Genomic DNA, 11930 nt, shown 5'->3' with positions numbered 1-11930 from the left:
ACTTGGTATGCCGGAGTATCTCCCAAAAATTTTCGTACGCATCTGTAAGTTGAGAGTAGCACAGCTTTCTGCATAGTCTTGTAAAGATGTTCATTTAAACCCAGCTTTTTGATATTTTCTATGAGGTTCTTCGGAATGACTCCAGTAGTAGAAAGAGTAATAGGTATTGTCTGGGTACTTTCCCTTCTCCATTGTCTCCTTATTTATATTTCGACATCTCTATACTTGGCGATCTTTTCTTTGTGCTTAACACGCAGATAATTGTTGTTAGGTATCGCCACCTCTATTAATGTTGTTTGCCTAGTAAGTTTATTAACTAGTATGAGATCCGGTCTATTGTGTGCCACTGTTTGGTTTGTGAGCACGGTGCGATCCCAGTATAGCTTGTAGTTGTCATTTTCAAGCATTCTATCAGAGACGTATTGATAATAAGGGAGATGGTCGGTTTGGAGAAGTCCAAGTTTGCTAGCTAGTTCTTGGTGAATAATCTTTCTTACTGAGTCGTGGCGTTCTTTATAATCAGTACCGGCAAACACCTGGCAGCTCCCGGTAAGATGTTGGATGGATTCCTTGGCTTCACATCCCTATCGGCATTTGTCGTTTCGGACTTGAAGATCTTTCACAATGTACTTCAGGTAATTTCTAGTTGGAATAACCTGATCCTGAATGGCAAGTAGAAAACCCTCTGTCTCGGGAAACATCTTTCCTGATATCAACCAATAGTTCGACGCTCTATTGTCGACATATTCCTGGTTAACCTCATAGAGATGCCGCCCATGCAGGGGTTTGCCCATCCAGATGTTCATTTTTTCTTGCTTAGATAGGTGATTTATGCGCATTTCTTGTTCTTTCAGTTTAAGCGGCCTTGAGTCATCTACTGTGCAGATTGCACGATGTAAAGTAGATGTCTCAGCCTGCGCCTGAAAATAAGTTCTCAAGTTAGCAACTTGTTTATCTAAGTGCTCACCTATGTCCATGAGTCCTCTTCCCCCTAGATACCGCGGTAATGTTGTTCTCTCTACTGCACTGCCAGGATGATGTTTTTGTGCCTTTGTGAGAAGTGTTCTTGCTTTCCGCTGAAGACTTTCTATATCCGTTTTTGACCACCTGATAATACCAAATGAGTAGCAAAGCGCGGAAAATGCATATGTATTTAATGCCTTAAACAAATTTTTACTATTGAGATATGACCGATTAAGGGCTGTCTTATACCCTTCGTACAAACTCAGAAGTTAGTTCGGTTTTCATTTGTTTATGATCAATTTTCCGCGCTTGCTTTACACCGAGATATTTATACATGTCATTTTCACCCATGGCCTTAATGTCCTGGCCATTTTGCATATCGAAACCACAGGGCTGAACCTGCCCTCTGACTATACTTAAGATACGGCAATTGTCTAGTCCAAAGTGCATACTAATATCATTAGAGAACTTTTCTACAGTTTTTAGCATCTGATCTCAATGTTTTCTAGTGGAAGCCATTAATTTTAAATCATCCGTATACTACAAATGATTAAGCTTCGCTACAACAGTATTATTATTTTTGATGCTAAAGCCTGAGTCAATGGAATTCAGTAGCTGAGATAGTGGGTTCATTGCTAGGCCAAACCAAAGTGGACTCAAGGAGTCCTTCTGGAAAAGCTCCCGGTTAATTTTTGGAGGTGAATTTTTGTCTTCCACTCAGTCATTATATGCTTTAAAAAGGTCACTATATTATCATCGACTTTATATATTTTCAATATATCTATAAGCCATTCATGCGGCACTGAATCAAACGCTTTCTTGTAATCAATGAGAGCATTAAAGATATTTCGTTTTTTGATATATGCTTGATTAGAAATGACCGAGTCGATAATAAGTTGTTCTTTACAGCCCATGGAGCCCTTAGCGCATCCTTTCTCGTTGAGGCTCTATGATATTGTTTAGAGCACAGTGTTGGTAGATACGCCGGGCTACACAGGATGTGACCAATTTGTACAAAGTAGGTAGACAAGTAATTGGGCGGTACTTGGCTGGATCTTGGGTGTTATTTTGATCCTTCGGTATTAGATAAGTGGTTCCCTTTGTAAGGAATGATGGTATTTCCTGCGGATTAGAAACAACATAATTAATTAAAATTGACAATCGCTCATGAACACTCCAAAGCTTCTTTAGTCAGAAGTTTTGAGCTCCGTCCGGTCCAGGAGATTTCCAGTTGTGAAGCTCTTTAATAGTATTCCAGACTTCTTTCGTGGTGAAGGGTTCGTAAGGAATATTATTGTAATGTTGACAGTTGTTCGTAGTATCTTCAATCCATCCAGCATTGTTGTTATAAGTAGCTGGCGTTGAAAGTTGGTTTCCCCAAAACCCATGAATTTCTTCTTGACTTGGATATGCTTTATTTTCATTTTCTACAGTGGAGTTAAGCTTCCTATAAAACGCCTTCTCTGAATGCTCAAAGAGTATATTGTCGCATTTTGGGTTGTTACTGACTTTGTATCTCCTTAGACGGTCTGAATAAACGGAGAGTTTTTTTTTAATATGTCCAGGCAATGTTGAGCTGTGTTGTTTTCTGGATCATGCTGTGAATGTCTCGGCGTATTTTACATTATTTCTTCAGCTCTTCTAATTAGTTTTCTATTCGTTGTTCCTCGAATATATTCCGCTATTTGACCAATATCCCTACGCAACGATTCAATTTTTCTTTCAGCCGTCTTTCACAAGATGCAATTCTGTCACCAGTCCTTCCGTTTTTAGTACCCCGTCGTGTTCTGATCTTAATGCCCATTACATTAGCAATTGCTGTCGCTGCACAGTAGATCAGCATATGCAAATATTCTAATGTTTGAGCTACGACATAATTGGGTAGGACTTCGGTGTTCATAATTTGTAACAGCGCACCTAGTTTCTTACAAGAGTTTATTCTTGGTAGCGGTGGTTTGCTAAGTATGTTTGTTCCACTAAACTCTTGTACGGCTCGTGCCATTTCGTTTAACAGGCTATCGCGCAACTCGTTTTTGTTCTCCTGTGTGTTCTCATGTCGAGTTTCCTGTATGGCAGGCTCAGGAATCTGCTCATCTGTTTCGTTAGGGACTTGATCCACAACTAGCTCTTGGTTATTAATCTCCCTTTCGACTTTGCTTGTGATGGCATCGCGTCTAACCTCAGGGATAAGAAATTATTAGAATGTAATTGCGCATTAGAACATAATTTTTAATTCCAAACAACTTTCGTGGAATTCGTGGAACAATTTTCAATATTGTGGAATATAAAGGTGCTTTACCCTTGAGAGAAAATAATATTTTTTGACATACACACCTCGTATACTATATTAATCAAATTTGATATCTGATGATTGTATCTTGATGATGACGATGATTGTCTTTATATAAACGTATAAATCTTTATTTATACGTCCAAGACTACAATAGTGTAGACATTTACTCAATATTAATCAAAAATTTTGCTTACAAATCCTACACCAACAGTTAATTTGTGGATCGTAATAGTATAGGTATAGAATATGCAACTAATATTCTGTATACAAAACCTACTCGAATTCAGTCGCCCCCATGACTGAATTAGTATAGCTTTTGTAAATTCGCCGCCGGGACCTGTCAGAAGGGATCTCCCTGGCAAAAATGACATACGATATTTTTATTATTACATTTAACTTAGACATGCCACAAGAAAACAGATTCAGAACTATCAAATTTAAGGTTTCGTTTCTCGCATCAGTAAGAGACACACTGTACGCGCAGTAATACGCATCTACTTTTAATCCGCCGAAGAACAGTTTTAATTGATTCCTCCTCTACTGTAAAAGGTTACTACTAAAATATGTCTATTGCTTTTTGCATCCTACACAGATAACTAGAAGAACGTTAATGTGTCTGATTAAGAGATAAAAGATAAATTACTACTGTGTTTTATAACTAACGCTAGCTGTTAATTAGTTAAAGATGCTAGGATGATGTTTATTGTGTAAATTAAAAAGACAGGTGTAGCAACTTTTTTAAATTTACAATTATGTTAGCTATATTAAAAAATATATACAATTTATAATAACCAAACAGAGCCATCTAAAACGATTCAAAATTAGTGTTAGCTGATAAATGACTTTACATATAGAGGTCTTAGGCCTACACTAAAAAAATATTACTTCCCTCATGAGACTTTTTTTATTCAGTTATTCATGTCGAGTCTGACAACTTTTCTATTTCGGAAAATTTTCAGGAATGAGTGTTTCGTCAATATATAAACTTTGATGTATCCGACAACAGGAGTACCCTACAAAATTTGTTGGACAATATTGCCAGTTAATTGTAAATATTTTTATCAAAAATCTTACAAAAATCATCTCAGAGAGTATAAATTTTATGACTATTTATGACGCCCCCCCCCCCATTTGGAGTCATAAATGGTGATTTTTTGCAAAGATTATTTGACAAAAATACTTTTTTATCCTATTTCGCAGGGTGCCCTGCTCACGAGCGAAAACATTGCATCTAAAGCAGATGTTCCCAAACTACTTTTTCTCGTAGACCACTTTTAAAAATTTACTGGTTTCGGTGGACCCCCAGCAGAAGTGGTATTTCGTAGCTGTGCACGTCAGTGGCGGGTCTAGAAAATTGCCTGGGCGTGAGGGGAACTTGGGTGGAAAAAAATAAGACATTAATGAAGGTCGAACCGTCTATTTCTTCTTTTTTTCTCAAAATATCATTCCAAGCGATTTTACAGTGATTTGGAATTTATTTAAACCTTGCATTTTTTTATCGTAAATATCAATGGAAAAAATAATGTTTTAATAGAAGGGACTCAAAAATGTGATTATTAGGCATTATAACAAGTTTCTTTATTTAAAACATGTTTTTGATAAAATTTTACGGTAGAAAATCTGTAGAATACTGTTTTTTTTTTACATTTACCTCCATTCCCAAAATACATGTTCTTCTACTTGGCTGAAAATTTGCCCAGAGATAGTCACAACACAGGACTTTAAGTTGTTAAAAGAATTTGTATAGCTTTACAACACAAGAAAAGTTACATGCACTAATATCAGAGTCAAAATTATATAGTCCAGTCGGGTTAGCATTTGATCTTGCATGACGAGCTACCCAAGCAAGATTCTATTTTTCTAAGCTTTAGGGGGTCAATAGTAGTGTAAATTTAAAATCGCGAATGAATTCTGTCGTTGCGTTAGCCGCCATCTTCATTTTAAAGGAGAACCGTTTTTACTCAATATCTCCGCTATTTTTAACTTTCCGACAAAAAGTGTAAGGACTGAAATTGTTGAAAATTTGATTTCCTATAAGTAATTTCTTTTATTATAAATTTTTTTGTGCCGTCGATATTTTCCGAGTTATGAGGGGAAATAGTGACAATTAGAGCCTAATTATTGAATTATCTCGTTTATTATTAGTTTTATAACAAAAATATATATATACAAAAATAAACAGAATTAAATTTTATTTAATTTTTTCTGCTTTCATTTTTTTGCTAAAATCAATATTTCAGGTAGTACCTACGTATGCGGTAAAGGCGCGAGCATAAGACCTGATTGGTTTGATAGCAGCGGTTTTTTAAAAATTTTAACTACTTAAAGTCCTGTGTTTTGGCTATCTGTGGGCAAATTTTGAGTTCAATCTAAGTACATGTTTTTTGGGAATAGAGCAAAATATAGAAAACGGTATTTTAAGGTTTTCTACACAAAAATAAAATTTTTAATCAAAATAACTTATTATAATGCGTTATAATGACATTTTAGTTTAGGCGCATTTTAGTTTAGAAAGTTTCACTTTTCCGTACGCGTGTTACTTTTCCGCACGCGGTTTTTACTTTTCCGCACGCGTGTTAATTTAGATATGTTAATGTGGCCTTAAAGTAATTATAATACATGCAATAAACTAATATTTAGATATTATTTGCTAATTTATTTCAAATATATCTTATTGTGTTCCTGTTTTAATGAAATTAATGCGATTATTTCATTCATAGGAGATTCTAACCAATAGAAAGCTACAGAAATCTGAATTAAATCGATAATTTTTGATAATTGTCCGTCGTTAAGTATATTACGTCAGATGCCCTTCGTTGGTACGAAAAAATACATTCAGTGACATTAATGACAATTAATGTTTTAAAAATTATAAAAGTGATGACTTTCAATCGTCAAATATTTATAAAAACTTTGTGTTTAATTGTACTAATACTTACATAAATAAATTACAATAAAATTTTGGTTTTGAACAGTTTTATTCATGAAATAATCGCAACAAATTGCACTTGAACTCTAAAATTAATATAGAATTTTAGAGCTCTTGTGCAATTACTACTGACAATTCGATGAAATAAAATTATTTTGACATAATATTCTAAAGTCAAATCGGTAGACAATAACAGTCGTTTTGAATCATCGTCATGAAAACCAAGATCGTCGTCATGCTAACTAATTATATTGAAGGTTTGGTTTTGACAACCTTGTCAAAGAATTAATTTGTGTATGTATTTTCATATTAATTAAATTAATTGATTAAGATTTGGTAATTTTTTAAAGACTCTTAGAAAAAATATTGTTCCTAACTCTTGCGGAAAAGAATGACTTTCTGCACTTGTTAGAAAAATAACTATTTTGTGTCCCTACTATTAAAACATTATTTTTTCCATTGATTTCCATTAATATATTACGAAAAAAATGGAAATTTGTTTAAATAAATACCAAATCACTATTAAACTTTCGTGGACCCCCACTTACAACTTGTGAACCCCCATTTTTATTTCTCGCCAACGTAGACCCCCGTTGAGTCCCTCGTGGACCCCTGGGGGTCCACCTGGACCACTTTGGGAATCACTGATCTAAAGATACAGTATTCCGCATCCTCACTCACGTGGCAGGTTTGACACGTGTCATCGTTTGATTTCCCGATTGCGAAAGTGAATGACCTGAAAGACCCGTGTTCTGTTAGAAATTGTGTAAAATAATAATTGACACGCTTGAACTTGCAGCCGTACCACGTCCCTACATCTGGAATCAGTCTCTAAGGGCTTGTCCATATGCAGGCGGTTTGCCAACGTTGACTGCGCGGTTTACCTGTTTTCCCCCTGTTTTTCTTGGCATTAGGGTAACACTTCAAAGGCGGCATTAGGGTAAGATCAAGTAAAACAGGTAAACCGCGCAGTCGACGTTGGCAAACCGCCCACATATGGACAAGCCCTTAGTCCACTGGGCTTTCGTATTCTCTGCCTCCCATTCCCTTTGCTAATCTTCTAGGATACTCTCGCGTGCGGTCTACCTTACTTCCGGTAAGTGACCATTGGCGTATTCATATAATAATTGCCGTTCCTTGGCGAATAGGTGAATGGGGCGCGCCCGCTATCACCTGCAATGCCTTGGTAGAAGTGGTTCTATATGCACTTGTGACTTTCAGTAGAGGTTTACGCTGCCCTCTTGTTATCATATCCCTGTACTTTTGGTAACTTAGTACCCCGAACCAGACTGAGATTCTGCAAACAAGGGTAGACTGAACGACATGTAGGTACAGCCTTCTACTGGAACTGCTCGGTCCTCCAATATTAGGTGTAATTTTTTGAAGGGACGTCGTCTGCACTTGCGCCTTCTTCACCACCCTTTCCATATGTTTAGTGAGTCTCAGTCCTTTGTCGAGGTCTATACCCAGATATTTAGCGCAGTGCATCGCCTGAACGTTGTTATTTCCTAAGTGGAACAAAAAGTCTGGCCCATTTTTCCAGGCTTTTAGAATGGCGACCTCTGTCTTGCCACCTGCAAGTTCAAGGTCGGTCATCCAGTCATTCACTTTCTTGGAGTAATCCTCTACGGTCTCAACTAGCACCCAATACATGTCACTAGTTTTGAGAATGGCCAAGTCATCGACTATTATATAGAATATTCCATAAAGTTGGGCCGAGTACCGAGCCTTGCGGTACCCCGGCGGTTAGCTTTATCTATATTTTTCTCCACAGTTACATACCAATCTATGAGATAGCTTTTAACAATATTTATTAGGTGTTCTGAAATATTGGCGGCTTCAATTTTTTGTATAATATAACCCCAGTTTGTACAGTTAAACGCATTTCTGAAGGTCGACCACGGCCCACCTCCTTGTATTCTCTACGCCGTCGACGATGTATTTGACTGCATTAACCGCCTATAGCGTTACGCTTTAATTACTATTTTTGCTAATTTTAATTTTAATAATATTTCTCAAAACGAAATAATATGGCTCATATAAAAGTCACAGTTAATATATACAAACCAGATGCTAAGAAAGACACGGTTTTACGAAACAAAATGCATCCCCTAACTATATGTTTTTGGAGTGTTCAGTTTAACAAACTGAAGTTCCCATAAATTAATTACCACATCAGACCATTATGTCAACAACTCACTTTGGACACGCATTCGTTTAAAATTGCAGAAGTGTTTCTGTTTTTATACGCCAGATCTAAATTATTTATTGCCCATCCGGTCAGAGGGTACAAACACAAACAGATTAGCGTCTGTGGCTTTCTTGAGAGTCTCTTCACAGTACGTGAACCAAGCGGACACACCCGACTCTCGCTCTCTTCCGAGACCTAAGCAAAACACCTTTTTGTTACCAAAATAAATAAATATTTTACTGTTCGTCGCTAACTTATTTTTATTATTTTTAAATAATTCCGTCAACTCATAACTACCGGAATATTGGTGACCCCGAGAACATTTTAAACGCCGCGAAAATTTAACAAATTAGTGCTAATAATATACTCTTGCCGGTTTTTAAATACAGTGAGCATCGAAAATGACGGACAGTACCAGTGCCAACAACAGTGCTTCAGGATAACAGTGTTTCAGTTGATCGGATTTCAGTTAAAATCCCACCGTTTTTGCCCAAAGATCCTGAAATTTGGTTCCTGCAAGTGAAAAATCAATTTACACTGGCAAACATAAAAAGTGACGCCACAAAATTTAACTACATAGTTGCTAATCTCGAAACAGCTTACATATCAGAAGTTAGGGACATCATTGTGCCACCACCAGCTACAGAGGGGTATGTAAAATTAAAGTCAGAGTTAATTAAGAGACTTAGTGCATCACAGCAACAAAAAATTAAGAGACTACTTGAGCATGAAGAATTAGGCGATCGAAGGCCTTTCCAATTCTTACGACATTTGCAGTATTTAGCAAGCACACTAGTTCCAGATAATATTGTAAGATCTCTGTGGTTAGGTAGACTGCCATCGTCTACACAGGCTATTCTAGCTACTCAAGCTAAAGCTAGTTTGGATGCAGTTCAAACGTCCTAGCGTCCATATTTCAGAAGATTCCAACGCGCGCGAAAGTACCATTGATAAATTTACAGCCGAATTAGCTGAAATGAAAATTCAGCTAGCTAGCTTGTCGCAGGCTCAAGCACAAACTAACACATACCGTCGTAACCGCAGCAACTCAAGAGACAGACCTTATCCTAGAGACAGGAGCTACTGCAGGGAACATAATAGTGACATTTGTTGGTTTCACTACCGTTTTGGTGACCAGGCTCAAAAGTGCTCTCCTCCGTGCAAACGTCAGGGAAACATCGCGGACAGTCGGTAAGTGCGGCATCCGATCGAAGCCCAAAGTCTCGCCGCCTTTACGTAACAGACTATGATACTAAAAAACAATTTTTAATCGACATCGGTACCGATCTGTGCGTTTCCCGCGGAAATATATACGGGGTGTACGCGAAAAAACTTCATACGAACTATACGCGAACAATGACACTAAAATCGCGACATACGGGTATGTGAATTTGACTTTAAACATAGGACTACGGCGTGATTTTACGTGGCGATTCGTAGTGGCGGACATATCAAAGTCTATCATTGGAGCTGATTTTCTTTCCCATTTCGCTCTTCTAGTGGACATTGCTAACCAGTGCTTAGTAGACAGTACGACAATCCTTCGAACAAAGGGACTCGTTAAAGAGTGTTTCGATGGCAGCGTAAAGACTATCGCGGAAGTGTCGCGTTACCATGAACTGTTGCTACGATTTCCGGAAATCACGCGACCCGCCGGTATCGTAAAAGTCATTCAAAGTCAAACCAAGCACCACATCGATACAACACCAGGTCCACCCGTTTTTTCGAAGCCGCGACGATTAGCACCTGACAAACTGCAATGGGCTAAAAAAGAGTTTGAAAATCTTCTGCGTCTAGGCATCATAAGACCATCAAAAAGTAACTGGTCTGCTCCACTGTATATGGTCCCGAAGAAAGGTGATGAATGGAGACCCTGCGGAGATTATCGACGTTTAAACCAAAGAACAATTCCAGATCGATATCCAATTCCGCACATCGAGGATTTCGGTCAGTCGCTAGCTGGTAAGACAATCTTCTCTACAATAGATTTAGTCAGAGCATACAACCAGATACCAGTAGCCACCGAAGACATACCAAAGACCGCCATTACCACAGCGTTTCGGCTGTACGAGTATTTATATATGCCTTTTGGTTTACGAAACGCAGGGCAGACCTTCCAGCGTTTCATAGATGAGATTTTACGTGGTCTAAACTTCGCCTACACCTACATCGACGACATTCTCATTGCATCAGAATCCGAAGAGCAGCATATGTCGCATTTGAAAGAAATTTTCAAAAGGCTCAAGCAGTTCGGCGTTGTGATAAACCCAGCAAAGTGTCAATTCGGCACAAACGAGATTACCTTTTTGGGATACACAGTATTAGATGGAGGACTTACACCTTCACAAGAAAAAGTAGCAGCTGTACAAAATTTCACTCAGCCAAAAACAGTGAAAGACCTACGCAGAGTACTAGGTACGTTAAACTTCTACCGAAGGTTCATACCCAATGCAGCTGAGCTACAAGCACCACTACATGATGCCCTAAAAGGTAATGTCAAAGGAAAAGCACCAATCGAATGGACACCACAGCGAATCCAAGCCTTTGACGACTGCAAAAACAGTTTAGCTAGCGCTGCTATACTGAGCCACCCTGTAAACGATGTTGATATCACCATCACTTGTGACGCTTCTGATTTTTGTGCTGGAACTGTTTACTACAACAAAAAACGGATGCAGGTATGAAACCTTTAGCTTTCTTTTCTAAAAAATTCTCACCTAGCGAAAAGAAATATAGTGCATACGACAGAGAACTATTAGCTATATATCTAGCCTTAAAACACTTCAGACATATGATCGAAGGCAAGCACATAACGATATACACAGACCAGAAACCAATCACCTTCGCCTTTACTCAGAAGCTAGATAAATGTAGTCCTAGACAGTTTAGATATTTAGAATATATAGGACAGTTTTTCACTAACATTCAGCACATTTCTGGATTAACAAATCTGGATATTGTGGCAGACGCACTATCTCGAGTCGATAGCATCAAGAAAGATATCGACATCATGGGCTTAGCTTTCGCACAAGAAACTGATCCAGAACTGCAAACTTTTTTAAGTGAGAGAGCATCATTGCAAATAAAGAAAATACGCTTTTCCGAACAAAACGTAAGTTTGTACTGTGACATATCAACATCTACAGCCAGACCATTTGTACCGAAACCACTTCGAATGGCAATTTTTCGCACCATGCATAACCTAGCACATCCCGGAGTCAACAGTACTGTGAAGATGATCACACAGCGATATGTTTGGCCATCCATTAAATCAGATGTGAGGAAATGGACTCGAGCGTGTATACAGTGCCAAAAATCGAAAATATCGCGCAACATTGTTTCACCTACTGGAAGTTTTCTACCACCTTCCAGCCGATTCGAACATGTCCACATAGACATTATAGTGATGCCGGTTTCAGAAGGAAAGAGATACTGTCTAACATGCGTCGACCGTTTCACACGTTGGCCAGAAGCTTTCCCGATGCCTAAGCAAGAAGCAAACACATTAGCCAGAACATTTTTTTCTGGTTGGATAGCTCGTTTCGGCACTCCCA

The sequence above is a fragment of the Diabrotica virgifera genome, chromosome 8, assembly GCF_917563875.1.
Source record: "Diabrotica virgifera virgifera chromosome 8, PGI_DIABVI_V3a".
Lineage (NCBI taxonomy): Eukaryota > Metazoa > Arthropoda > Insecta > Coleoptera > Chrysomelidae > Diabrotica > Diabrotica virgifera.
Note: the sequence above shows the minus strand (reverse complement) of the source record.